Source organism: Stegodyphus dumicola, chromosome 2 (genome assembly GCF_044657685.1).
Source record: "Stegodyphus dumicola isolate Sdum_Otavi_A_Nest chromosome 2, ASM4465768v1".
Taxonomy (NCBI): Eukaryota; Metazoa; Arthropoda; class Arachnida; order Araneae; family Eresidae; genus Stegodyphus; species Stegodyphus dumicola.
The window spans coordinates 23,309,771-23,325,342 of record NC_140769.1 but is presented as its reverse complement, the minus strand read 5'-3'; positions in this window follow the sequence as shown (position 1 = coordinate 23,325,342).

Here is a 15,572-nt window from a genome sequence, read left to right as displayed (position 1 = left end):
ACATCGACGGAAAAGTAAATGTTAACATCACGTTTAAAAGTGCCGCTTACCATCACACGGCATATGTAGCAGAGATCACTGATTCTTGCATACTCGGATTGGACTTTCTAAGGAAATACAATTTTTCCTTGGATTTAAAAATAACGAATTGCATTCTACATCTGAGGACATAGCGTTATTTCTCGTTAATGATGAAGAAGTTAAATCTGTCCATAAAATCATAGCACAAGACTATATCACAATACCGGCAAGAACAGAAATTTTACTTCCTGGATCCATAGCCGAAAATAGAAATTTCCGCTACGGCATCATAGAATATCCCAATAACTGTAATATCCCAAAAGGAGTACTAGTAGCCTCAACACTCGTCGACCTATCCAGAACGGTTATCCCGGTGAGAGTCGCCAATGTAACTGAAAAGTCGAGAGTTATTAAGAAAGGTGAAGTGGTTGCAACATGTACTCCAGTAACCAGCGTTGAAAGAAAGAGTAACATCCCAGAATCCGTGTCCTCAGAGAGCATTACATCGGAGTTATTGCAGAATGCACAATTAAACGATAAAGAGAAAAATGCTGCCGATCGCGTCATTAAAGATCTTCAAGTTGTTTTCTCCCGCTCGTCTTCTAACGTGGGTCGAACTAGTTTGACACAACATAGAATAGATACTGGCGATCATCCCCCGATCAAGCAACATCCAAGACGTCTACCGTTTGCTAAACAGGAAGAGGTGCGAACACTGTTAAAAGATATGGAAGAAGGCGATGTCATCGAGCCTTCAGCGAGTCCATGGGCATCTCCCATCGTTCTCGTCAGAAAGAAAGACGGCTCAACAAGATTTTGCGTTGACTATCGCCGGTTGAATGAGGTTACGAAGAAAGACAGTTACCCTCTTCCTAGAATTGATGACATTCTAGACACTCTTTCTGGAAGCAAGTGGTTCTCAACACTTGATTTAAAGAGTGGGTATTGGCAGGTAGAAATCCATCCTGATGACCGAGAAAAGACGGCATTTACTACGGGACAAGGACTTTGGCAGTTCAAAGTGATGCCGTTTGGACTGTGTAATGCGCCGGCAACATTCGAACGTCTTATGGAGACTGTTTTGAAAGGCCTTTCCTACGAAGGCTGTCTGATATACCTGGACGATATCATCATCATCGGAAAGAGTTTTGAAGAGCATCTAGAAAATCTAAGAAAGGTGCTTCAGAAACTGAAAGAGGCCAATCTGAAGCTGACTCCCGCTAAATGCAAATTGTTTCGAAAGGAAGTGACTTACCTGGGACATGTCATCTCTGCAGAAGGTGTGCGCACGGATCCTGAAAAGGTATCAGCGGTTAAATCCTGGACGCGTCCCGAAAATGTCCATCAGCTGAGAAGCTTCCTAGGGCTTTGCACCTACTATAGGAGATTCGTGAAGAACTTTTCTTCCATCGCAAGACCACTTCACAAGCTGACAGAGAGCAAGCAAAGATTCTTGTGGACAAAGGAATGCGAGGATGCATTTAACAACTTAAAGGAAGCTTTAACATCTGCTCCAATCCTGACGTATCCTCAGCTCGACAGACCATTTATTCTCGACACCGACGCGAGCAATGAAAGTGTCGGTGCTGTTTTGTCCCAAGAAATAGACGGCCAAGAACGTGTAGTAGCTTACTGGAGCAAGTGCCTGTCTAAACCGGAGAGGAATTACTGTGTCACAAGGAAAGAGTTGCTCGCCATAGTCAAAGCTGTAGAACATTTCGATCATTATCTATACGGGAGAAAATTCCTCCTCCGCACGGACCATGCCTCATTGGCCTGGCTTTTAAATTTCAAAAATCCTGAGGGTCAAATAGCCAGGTGGATACAGAGACTCCACGAATATGACATCACTATCCGTCATCGTAAGGCATCATCACACGGAAACGCCGACGCCCTGTCTAGAAGACCTTGCCAAGGAAGCTGCGGATATTGTTCCAGGGTGGAAGCGAAATACGAGCTGCTGACTCCGGTCGTAAGCCAAATTATAACATCAACATCGGCTGATCGAGACCCGTGGAGTGATGATGAAGTCAGGAAAGACCAGCTGGAAGACCGCGACATTAAACCCATACTTGATTTAATAGAGTCATCAAACAGAAAACCTACATGGCAGGACATTTCTATCTGTAGTCCTACAACAAAACAATACTGGGCACTCTGGGATTCACTTCACATTCGAAACGGCGTCTTATACCGGAAATTCGAGTCGGATGATGGGAAGACGTTCCGATGGCAACTGATACTTCCAAGATCCCGGATTCCTGATGTCCTCAAAGAACTACATAACAGCCCTACAGGAGGTCACTTTGGAATTATGAAGACCTTACAGAGAGTTCGTGAGCGCTTTTACTGGAATAATGCAAAGAATGACGTGCAAAAGTGGTGCCGATCTTGCGATGCCTGTGCAGGTCGGAAAGGACCGAGGAAACGCAGCCGAGGCAGACTGCAACGTTACAACGTAGGTGCGCCTTTTGAACGTATCGCCTTTGACATCCTGGGACCTCTGCCACGAACTGCTGATGGCAACAAATACATACTCGTTGTCATTGATTACTTCACCAAGTGGCCTGAACCTTATCCTATTCCTGATCAAGAGGCAGTCACAGTAGCTGAGGTAATGATACAGCACTGGATTTCCAGGTTCGGAGTGCCTCTTCAGTTAAATTCCGATCAGGGAAGGAATTTTGCCTCGGCAGTAATCAAAGAACTATGCAAACTACTTGGCATTGACAAAACTCAAACGACGCCATTGCATCCCCAGTCGGACGGCATGGTAGAGAGGTTCAATCGAACCATCCTTAATAACCTCTCATTAGTGGTTTCCAGAAACCAACAGGACTGGGACAAGAAATTACCACTCTTTTTACTGGCTTACCGCAGTGCTGTCCACGAGACTACCGGCTATTCTCCATCACAGATGCTCTTCGGTCGTGACCTTCGTCTGCCTTGTGATCTATTGTTTGGCCGCCCTCCGGATGCTCCTTCATCGTCTGAGGAATATATTCAAGATCTCCAGGCCCGGTTTGAAGTGATGCACAATTTTGCACGAGAGCGAGTCAACTTGGCGACGGAGAAGATGAAGACCCGATACGACACAAGAGCTACTGAACATCAATTCCACGAAGGAGACAAGGTGTGGAATCCGACTCGACGGAAAGGACTTTGTCCGAAATTACAGTCACCTTGGGATGGGCCGTACACAGTCCTAAACAGGCTGAATGACGTCGTGGTTCGGATTCGTAAGTCTTCGAACTCTAAACCTAAAGTCGTTCATTACGACAGGTTAGCTCATTACTATGGCCATAGTACATAATGTAAATAATTGTAAATAGTATAAGACCATGGTCCTTTTTGTTTTTAAATGTGTATTTGATTTGATTTGTATTTAGTATTTGATTTGTATTTAGTATTTGTTTTATATTTAGTATTTGATAGCATTTGATTTGTTCAAGTTAGTTATTGCATTTATTGTTCATGTTGTTTGATATTGTAATGTAATGTTTATGCCTCAGTTGCATTTATTCCACAGTTGTAAGTTTAGCTTCCTATCCAGGGATTGTACTGCCCGGGACGTGCAGTCCTTGGGAAGGGGGCAGTGTTACGAATTTGGTATTTAAAAAGCAAATGTTAGTTCAATTATAAATTAAATGGTTTTATTTCTCGCGCAGTGCAGCGCGTGACGAATATTAAAAGAAAGCTAAGCCGGAAAATTGAAAATACAAGAGCGCGTGCATTAAATAAATAAATAACTCTTTTTCATTTCGAGAAAGTACTGGAAAATTCTAGCGCGTGATTTTAAAATGTTATAAAAGGAGGAAAACATCTCAGTTCGTAGTAGTTGCTTAGTTTGTTGTTGTTTAGAAAACTACTGTTGTTGATTGTAGCGAATTCGCGGATTAGCGTTCTTTAGCTGTTTTGAATTACGTTCTATTGGACATTTGAGTAGTTAAAAGAAAACTACTGTGAGATATTGTAATACTGCATGATAATTTGAGAAAATTTAAGCATTTTTGTTGTGATAATAATAAATTTTTGTTCATTTTTCATCGGACTTGTGCATTCATTTAGTAACGAATCCGTACGCACGCAACAATATATATCTAACGCACAACCAGGTTAGTTGGTTAAGTGACTCTGACTGCCGTACCGAAGGATCCCGGTTGCATATAAGCATTCTGTGCCTCGCCACGCACATAGGGAAAAATCTATCCTCATGATTGGATACGGCTTCCCATGATATCATTTCCTCTTCGCTTAGAAACGCCTTGACTTAGTTTGAACTCAAGGGTGCACCACCATACTGTCCATCCAGTTTCTTTACATTTTGATAGCAGTACCAAAAATTATTACGGGCGTTGTATTTTTGTCGTTATGAGATTACATTTCTTACAACAGTGTAGTGTGGTTAATTTAACGTAAAAAATATAAATCCTTTTTTTCGTTTAGAAAGGAAAAGTACTATTTCTTCTTGTGCTACTCCGTAAATGTGCACTAATTTTAAGTGCAGAGATTTTTAATAAATGTATTCTTAATTTAAAAATCAGTATTGTGATTATTAATTCATTATTTCATGTTCATTATATATCCATTCTCTACAGATGCAATCTCGGAAAGCATGATACAAGTCAGTTTCTAGAAATACCAAAAAACGACGTCGGGAGCTGACATAGTACACAGTAAATTCACAGCATTTATAATCCTACCTTTTCTTAAAAGTAGTGTTTGTCAGAGAAGAAAGTTTATTTTCTTATACACGTGTATTAAATTCAGCGACAATATTGAATGCACTTTTTTCTTTCATTTAAGGCAATAGATTATTAGAAATGACATAGACATTCACATGGAAACAACTAACATTTGCAAAGGAAATATTTTCAGCAATGGGAAAGGAACAGAATCCAACAAAATTGCAATAATAATAATAATATACTTACTTGGCACACAATGTATAATAAAAATATTATAAATGGATAGAGATCATCGTTTTTTGGTTTGCACTAAATTCATGAACTCAGCTATTTATATAATCTAAAGTTTCTTCTGATATTAACAGCATCTTTGAAAGATTTTACATTTTATAATTCCACGAAACAGGAAGCCATTACAGTATGCTGCAGCTAACGTTTTTCGTTTCAAAGAAGACAAACGATAATTTTCACGCATCCGTGTCACTCATGCGTGTTATTCATCGAAAGAAACACCTTAAGAATCTCATCTAAACGTCATTGCGCTAAAGATAAAGTGATATCATCAAAACGTATGTCCATCACATGCACGAATTTTTCCCTATGTGGGTGGCACGGTACAGAATGCTTATATGCGCCCCGGTTTGAATCCCAGATAAGTCATGGATGTATATAAATGCATAATGCCTATGCGACATCGGCGAACTCTAAATATATGATGAGCCGAAAGTCCTTTCGAGAGGTTGTTGGTCGGGAAAGACTGGTGGGAGACCCTCAGACCCGTCTGTACGGGGTAGGGGGCGGAACTAAAAGCAAAGTCGTACTGTCACCTTGCCGTCCCAGTCGTCCTTGCCAAACTGAATTTCGTGGGCTTGTTTTGATGTTGCTGTCAGACAAGTGAGATAAGTCACAACATACATAATCACAGATATAAATAACAACATGCAAGTAGATAAAAATAATGTTAATATTATACCTACAAGTAGGTGCAAGTAATTTTAAAATTTCATTTAATGAGCATTTTCATAAAACTGACATTTTCAAAAATTTGAATTAAGCTACGTGTATTTCTATATTATTTTACAAATAGCAATTAAGTAAAATGAGATATTTCACAGATTATATATGGATATTTTATCGCGGAATAATTTAGAATCATTCCTATATTATTCTGGAGATTATACTAATTTTTGCCATCCTTTTATGCAAGATCAGAAAAAGGATGAGCCAAGTGAAGCAATTTATTGAGGTGAAAAACTAGTAATGGCACTAAATCTGCTACGAAAATTTAAAAAGTTATCAAAAGAAAGGTGATTTATAACTTTTTATTCTGAAACACATGAAACGCTTCTTAAAGAAAAAGTAAAAATTTATTTACATTTTTTGAAGTAATTCAAAATTATTATATTGCTGATAATACTTATTTCTTGATGTTTGTATAACCGACTATTTGATTACCGTAAAATACCTCTCGCAATCATTTTACAGTTAGCTTGACATATCAGTTTACATTTGACCCAGCATAGCTGCTGGTACTTTTCAGCTTTATTTGGCCCAGTATAGTGACTATATAATAAAAGCAAAAGTATTTAACTGTGAAATAATTATTTCATTTTGTTTCCTAACTACTGTCATGCTTCTTTTAAACACATTTAGATGCATGACATATAAGAAAGGGGTTAAAGAAACGTTAATATTGCTTCATTAAAAGACGAACGAGTTAAGACTTCATGCATTGCTTTTTATAATTAAAACTTATGTCTGGAATTAGAGTATTCACGTTAATTTACATTTACGATACTGAAACGCGTAAACTGAAATTTAACTATTAAATGTTATTCTCGACATCATCCCTTAAACTCGGTTGATTTGGTCTGGATTGTTTAGAATATTATACCTAAGGGAAGGATGCATTTGTAAAGGACTACAAAAACTGTGAATAAAAACAGAAGAAAACATAAAAACCTAGCATGCATATTATGATATTTTTTACCCCTGTAAATGTATATAAATAGATCAACAATAGAACAAACGTTATAATATGAAGCAAATGAGGAAATATGGTAACGTGAAAACATATAATAAAGAGAAAAAGTATAAAAACTGGGATGAAAAGTCTCTTTATATTAGAAATTGTCTATTGTGAGTTGTCTCATCGATGAAGCGATGCGTAACTCACAATCATCTACGAAATACATTGTAGAGTGTACAAATTAAAGCTTGCATAACTTAGCAAAAATAAGAAACATATATCATTGAATATTCATAACGTTTCAGGTTTCCGTGTAGAAAATGTAACAGTTGTCAAGCATTTTGTGCTGTATTTTCTAGAATTAGTGTATAATTTTCCTAAATCTAAGGGGTCAAAGGATCGTATAAAATATTAGATTGCGCATTTTATACAACAGTGATATTTTTTAAAATTTACAAATTCCAAAGCATTAATGTTAACATTACTTGAAACATTATAATAAGTGGAATTACATACCTACGACCGATGGTCGCCACAAGTGTGCACATAGTCTCTCTCTCTCTCTCTCTATATATATATATATATATATATTATCCCGAATCTTATAAATATACAGATCATTTTAGTGAACTTATATTAAAATTTTGTGTATTTCTTTTGCAAAGTGTAACATGAAAATCTATAGAAGCGGAGCTTGCCGGGAAAGTAAGAACACAAGGAGCAAGTCTATTTAACATTAACTGAGTATCCTACTATTTTGGAAGATATGGCCAAGTTAGCAAAGGCTTTAAAAAACAAACTTTTGACACCAAATTTGGTGAGAATTCGCCAAAAGTCGCCAAATTTCGCGACCATTTGGCTACATTTTGGTCAGGTTTCGGTATCTCCGTAACAGGTATTGTAATTAAATAAAATATAATTCGTTATTATATTATCTATAACCGTATATATGGCCATCTTATGCCTTCTAGTAATTTCCAGAAACAGAAAGTACTATAAATATTTCGACGGCTGGGTTAAAACTGTATAAGATCAGACAGACCATTTGCCCTCAGTTGTTTTTGCGAGTTGTTAATTCAGAGCGACTTCCTAGTATTGGAAGATTCCTCTTTTAGATGTCTTTGCTTGGGTTGTATTTAACGTTCTTGGTAGTTTGAGGTATAACTTTTGATTGTACTCTTTGTTACTGTGAACACATGTACGAGTATTTCTGTGTAACGTTCTAGAACTCCAAAATATTTCTTTTGATAAAAATAAATTTTATAAACCTATCATCGGAACTGTATGCATCGGATCTGTATGCAGTAAAGGGGTACTACTGTGAAAATAAAATATGTGAATTTGTAAATTATAAATCCTAAATCCATAAATAAAAAGTAAATATAAACAATTAAAATCGTTGCTGACTACACAGAAAGTTCTCGACGTTTCAAGGGGAATCGGAAACCCTTCACACGATTATCAACAATTCATAAGGCTAGCGTTTCGTCTTTTTCGCCTTTCTGAACAAAATCCCTGTTCGAGTTATTACATTTGCTAATGAATTTTTTAAACTATCTAAACTTAAATTGCTTCAAAAACGTAAAAAAAAATTCTCAACGCGATGACAGACAATCAATTTCAATAATGAAATTAGTGTCCCTTCAGAAAAATACTTAAATTTAGCAGTGAGAATAAATGAAAGAATAATAATAATAAATAAAATAAAAATTAAGAAATAAATAAAATAAAAATTAAGAAATAAATAAAATAAAAATTAAGAAATAAATAAAATTAAATTAAGCAAAGAAATACAAAAATAAATGACTTATTAAGAGTGGGGTTTTACATATTTTACATTGTTTGTGTGTTTTATGTATGTAACGTGTTTTCAAAGTTGTACAAATTAAGCTCTAGTTCAATTCCTAGAACTTACAGGTAATGCTAGCATCTAAAGACAAAATTAAGAAATAAATAAAATAAAATTAACCATAGAAATGCAAAAATAAATTACGTATTAATAGGGGGTTTTACATATTAGCATTATATATTTCACATCGTTTGTGTGTTTTATGTATGTAAGGTGTTTTCAAAGTTGTAGGAATTGAGCTCTAGTTCAATTCCTAGAACTTATATATAATGCTATCAGCCAGAGATAAGTCTTGACATGCTTATGCAGTTATCCCGTACAATACTGTTCAGTCTGATTCAGTTTTTCAATTGATATAGGCGAATTTTTGTAGTACTCTTTTTGGAACCATAGAAGATATAAAAGGTAATAACTTTTTTTTTTCCTTCGAAAGAGGGTTCGAACATTTCAGAAATTTGGACTTTGGAAACAAATGAGCAACGTTTTCCGGCTGAGGAATGGATACATGTATATACGGATGGCTCTTTGACGGATAGGATCCAGGGGGCTGGAGCTGGAGATTTTAGCAAGCTTTTCACTTTCTAATTCTACAGGTGTAGGGGCTTACTCCACTCACTTTGATGGAGAACTGAAAGTCATTTATGTAGATCTCCAAAAATTATCATTCAGACAGAGCTCGTTCAGGAGAGCTGTTGTACTGTCTGATTCGAATTCAACAATACAGGTCATCTCCTCTTACCAAGAGTGTAAGAACATATGCGTTCAACAGTGTCAGGAAGTGATAAAAGAACTTTCCCACAAGATATCTTTTCAATGGGTACCTTCACTCTGCGGTATTTATGGGAATGAGATGGCTGATATGCTTGCGCAAAAGGGGGACTACGGTTCTTCAAAAGCCAAAAACGAGTGCAAGCCTCCATTCTATTAAGCTTCTGACACCGCTAACATATCAAAGGACTTTTAAAGATTTTCCCACTCGGGCTTGTGAGGACAAGCCTTGCAGTGTTCTCTCGACAAAGCCAGCTTTTGTTAATGACCACCCGCGAACAGATGCGTTTGCATCTTTTAGACTATTGACGGGACATGACTGTCTACAGAATCATTTATTTCGCATTGGACTAGCTGATTCGCCGTTGTGTGTTTTATGTAACAACGACGGCGGAACATTTGGACGAGTGTGAAACACTGACAAATTTTTCTTGTAGATTTCAGCGCTGTTGGCAAGCAAGAAGTTCAATGGCCTAACGGCCAATGTAACTGGCATTTGACAAATAAAAATAAACATTTCATAAATTGTTCAACGTCTGCGAGGAGTACTTGTTCCCACATCTGTTCCCACATTTGCAAAGAACTTTTGCGCGGTGCTAGATTTGAAAGTGCTACCATGCCATAACTAGGTGGATAAAGGAGACACCGAAAACGTTCTTTGAGGACGGCTTAGAGAAATTCGCTTTCCATTGGGATAAGGCATTTAATAAAGTGCTGAATATGGTGAAACTTGCATTGTAATATTGTTGAAAATTGATGAAATTAAAAATGTTTACTTAAATTCTTAAAACTCAGGAAGCGTATCTCATATATACTAAACCAGGGATGGCCAACCCGCGGCACGAGTGCCACGGTGTAGCACGGCAGATTTTTAACAGTGCACTCGAAGACTTCTTGAAAAATTTAAATATTTTAAAAATTAATAGCATCCTGTGTATCAGCTCCATCAACAGATATATACATAAACACATTATAATAAATAGAATAATTCAGTTCCTCTGCAAGACTTTAATTGTTACCCAACTGAAATCGAAATTATTAATCTACAACAGCATATTACATTGCTCAGCAACTATAAGGAGCTTATTTCAACTGCAAGTGATCTAAATTAAATTGAATTTTGGAAATTTACGCGAACAAACAATTTTTCAAATTTATATGATTTGGCTGTCAGATATTGCTGTAGGTTTGGATCATCATTGTTTTTGAACAGCTGTTTTCTATTATGAACATAATACAATTAAATATAATTCAACATAACTGATATGCATCTAAAACACCTAACTGTGTTAGCATCTTCAAGAACTAACCCTAATATAGATTACTTGGTAACAAAACTATATATTCGAAAACCACATTAATTAAGTCCCGATTGCTTAAAGATGGAAGTGGCACATATAACTTTCGTTTTTCAGCTAGAAGCACTCTTCCCAAAAATATTGGCCCTCTCTGTACTATACGAATAGAAACTATGTTTGAAGAAAATTTGTGTATTTACTTTGAGAGAAGCTATAATTTTATTTAAGATTTTATTATTAATAAATTGCACAGGTTATTAGGAATCAAGTGAACATTTCTTGGAATTCCGGTCTATTTTATATTTGATTATAATGCATAGTTAACATTAAATGTTATTATTATTATTAGTAGTAGAAGTAGTAGTAGTAGTAGTAGTAGTAGTAGCCCAAAGGGTATTAGCCCAGAAGGGCTATGAATTTTGTTTCGGCATTTTGCGTCGATTCACTTTCTGCGTTGATTCAATTTTCAAACTGTTACCACCAACTGTTATAGCTCTGTATTATATTTAAAGCAATTAAATAATTAAGAATCTGCATAAATGTATGAATGTTTCTCGCAATGTGATAAAACAACGACAGCTAGAGCCATCAAATTTTGAATAACGTAATCCTCCAGCGAATATGGGCATCTTTAAACCCTAATTTGGAAATTTTTTTATTATCTATTTTGTCAGACATTAGAGACATTTTTATTAGGAAACTCAACGATTAAATACTAGGAATGGCAACACTTTACGAAAACAAAAACATTTTTATCTCCATTGAGCGAGACTGTGTATCGGAAATTTCAAAGATATGTTCATTTTAACGATATTGCTGTTGATCTGAATTTTATACTTTAAGTGCGAAGAACACGATATTTACAAACTAAAGTTAACACACAGAACTTTAAAAATGTAAAATTTGAAAGCCTTCAGATTTTTTTAAAATTTTATTTCCTTTTATTATTATTATTATTATAACATAAATCATTACTTTGTTTGTATTTCTGAGAAAAGTGTTTAGAATTATTCCTTTCAAGTAGTATAATGCTCTAGAGATTATGTATTTCTTTCGATGAAATATAATATTAGCTAAAGTTAAGAAGTAAAATTTATTAGTCTGCTTACACTTTAAATATCATATTTATTATTTTCTACAGGTGGCTCTTATTTGAACTTTATAAATATTATGGGTTACTAGATATGATAAATTTCCTAAAATCATTAACATAAATGAAAAAAAATTGTTACTAAGAATTTGTTATTTATTTGGGAGTTTATACATATGCGTGTGTTATTTTCAAAACTTTAAGCCTTAATTTTTCGAGATTCATAACTCAATTAAAATTTCATGAATGCTATATTATGCAGTTTATATTAAATTAAGAAAATTTTGACGTTTGTTTCTGTCTTTCAACAGTCTCTTGTGAGTTTCGTACAATTTTTCAGAGCTTCGAATTGCAAAAATATCTTCATAAAATTCTTGAAAAAATTTCAAATTTGGTTTAGAAGCGGAATGAATAAAATGAAAATTATGTAACCATAAATAGTTATTTGTATGCTTAAGATTTCGTTGTGCTTTACATTTAGCTATTACCTGAAAAATTAAGACTTTATCTTATTTAAAAAAAAATTTAGCTTCTAAAAACATTAGAGACATTTAAAGACATTTCCTCAGGAATACTTCCCCGTCTCTTAAAAGAAAACCTAAAAAAATTGGATGTAGGCACCACTTGACTTCCTTGCATAGCCTATTAAATTATGCAAATTTTATTCTGAATTTCATTTAAACTCATTTCCTCGAATTTCGTTAGAGATATATTTCTCAATGAATTAATTCAATTCTGACTTCGCAGCAAAGCAAAATACATAAAAACTTAAATTATCTTTATTAAAAACTGTAAAATACAGAAAAGCATAAAACAGTAAAAAAACATAATTTACAATTTTTACAATTAAAATCAGAGTTTCAACTCAAAAAGATTTAATTACGCCAGCGGGCAAGAAGGCAGATTTGTCGATGCACAAAACTGCAAGTTTAGGTTTGGTCAAACTCGGCAAAAAACACTGGAAGGTGTAGAAACTGGCTTAATTCACTATTCTGCTGAATTTCAAATGTGAACAAATTTAAACTGTTGATAATTCTACAGCTATTGCGCGCACATTAACTAAAGGCATAAAACGCCTAACCGGAACATAAAAACCGCATAATTCAATTCCTTCTAAAGCAAAAAATGCACAATCTACCAGCATACAAGAATAAAAAACCAAGCTTCCTGACCTTGTAACATATACGTGCGTACGTACGTACAGACGTTAAAAAAATCACTTATGAATCCATTTTACAACCATTTTTGGCAAAAACAGTCCTTTATTCTGTCCGTACGTACAGATGCCACGCAAAACCATCCTTCAAATGGTTTCGAGAGAGGGTCAAAATGGATATTTTCGTTGAAATATGATACTCGGAATTTTCCGTCATTACAATACTTCCTTTACTTCGCACAAGGAATTCAAAATAGAATACGCCATTTCGTGAGCAATGAAAAATAACAGCGTTTCTTAGTTATAAATATTAATAAAATATATTCTCTGAAAATATTAAGTTGCAATGAATAAGTATAATAAAGTAATACTTTATACTAGACGCAATATTACAGTGCCAGAAACTTGATTAAAAGTTTGGAGTCAAATTTGGATAATATACTTACCTTAAGGGAAATACATAAATACATGTTTTGATAAAAACGTCAGGACTTTTCATTATTTCCACAAATTCTGTAGAGTTAAAAATTTATAGCTCAAAGTTAAATAAGTTGAAACACTATAATAAGCTGGAATAATTGCATCGTTTGTCAAGGCATATATAAATAAGCTTGTATAATCAGCTCATATCAATCCATCTTATTTTATTATTTTATTAGCAGAGATACATGTATTTGCCAGCTTTGCTACAGTAGTTATGGTAGCGTCAGAAAATAATCAGTGTCCAAATTCTTGCCACTAGCAGCATATAACTACTTTCTCTACCCACTGAGTTCCACCAATGAATTAATGTTACCACCTCAAGGCGCACACTAATACATGAGAAAGGCAAATAGCAACAAATATTTTTTGTCATATTCTGTTCTCCAGTATTAAAAAAATATGCATTAATTTCTACATAAGTAAAACTGAGTTTGAGAATTTAAAATAATTTGTCTTTTGTACAAAAGGAACGAAATTTATTCATAATATATGTAATACTAATTTTTAAACTTATTCTAGCAGAAAAGAATCAGTGATAGTGAAAATAGAAATTTACAAATATTCCAAATTTAATGAATATGACATTCATGACGATTAATGAACTAATTAAGCCCTTGAGATTTTATTACGTTATCGAACTTTTTACAAACTGCTATTCAAACATGATAGCAATACTTAAGATACAAATTTAGAATCAATGAAGACATCACTAGAATAAAACTAGCACAATAAAGAAGTATAAAGATAAGTAATAGGAATTAAATACCAAAAATACACATATATGTAAAGTACGTGCACTTTTACGCAGTAAGTACGCTGCGTAAAAAATAAAGTAAAAACCAGAAAGAAAATCTGAAAGATTTTAGATTTTAAATTACGTCCAAAGGGGCGTTTTTTTAACAATTATTCTGTTACCTTTATTTATTAAATATCACGTCTTTCGCACTTAAACCATAAAATTAAGTTCTAGAGCAATATCGTAAAATAGTTTTAATTTGAGCATAACTTTAGAATATTTCCGATACAGTCTCGCGCGCTGGAGGTAAAAAAAAATGTTTTTTTTTTTTTTTTTTTTTTTTTTTTTTTTTTTTTTTTTTTTCTGTACAACTTTGGTATTGCTCGCTTTGAAGCCCTTAAGTTCGTTGATCAAGAATTCATTAAGTTTTACAAATATAAAATCGATAATAAAACAAATTGCAAATTTCAAATTTGAGCTTCCACATGTCCATATTCGCAAAAGGATTGAATCATTCAAAATTCGATGGCTCTAGGTACCGTTAAAAAGAGTCAGTTCTATATCTCCCGTTCTACTAAGCCGATTGACAAAATTCAAATTGTGTTTTTGATGTCTCAAAAGCGCGATTTAGGATATATATTACATTTATACATAGCATTGTCCTAGCATAGCCATTTTGACACAAAATCGGACTTTTTCTGAAATAACATATACTTTTTTTTCATAGTTTGATTCTGCGACTGCAATTATGCCTGGACATTAAATTTTGTAAAATTTGGTGCGAAATTTAAGGAGAAATTCAAAAATTTATTATGGCGCAAACTAAAAAAATCGCGCCAAGATAAATTTGCAGGTATGCTTAGAAATACGTCTGCTTTAAGATGATGGTAAAAATTTGATATATTATAATTCAATTTTTTTAAAAAAAAATATAAGAATTTTTTAAAATACCAAATTTAAAAATAAATCATATAAAGTGTTTGAATTTTATTTGGAATGAAACTGAATTTCGAAATGTGAAAGGAAGAATCAAATAAGTTTAATAAAAAAAAGAGAGATTAATAAATATATACCAAACTCAATTAACATTGAGGAGCTAACATTTTGAGAGCGTTTATAAAAACTACTCGTGCGATTTTTACAGAACTCGGTAGTTTGCTGTAATTTGAGTCGTAGAATTGAAATATGGAAAACAAAATTGGCATGTCATTTTAGAGAAAGTCCGATTTTGAGTCAAAATACCTATATTAGAACAATGCTATATATATATATATATATAATACATATCCTAAGTCACAGTTTCGAGAGATGAAAAAAGCAAGTTGAATTTCGTCAATCGGCCCAGTAAAACGGGAGGTATAGAACAGTTCCCCCTTTTTTTTTCCGCAGTGTACATATGCTAAAGATCATGAATATTCCCACAAAGTACACGTGATAAAGTAACTGTACATTTACACAATAAGTACATGTAGCAAAGATCATGATTATTGTACGCTAATTAAAGATCTTTATTA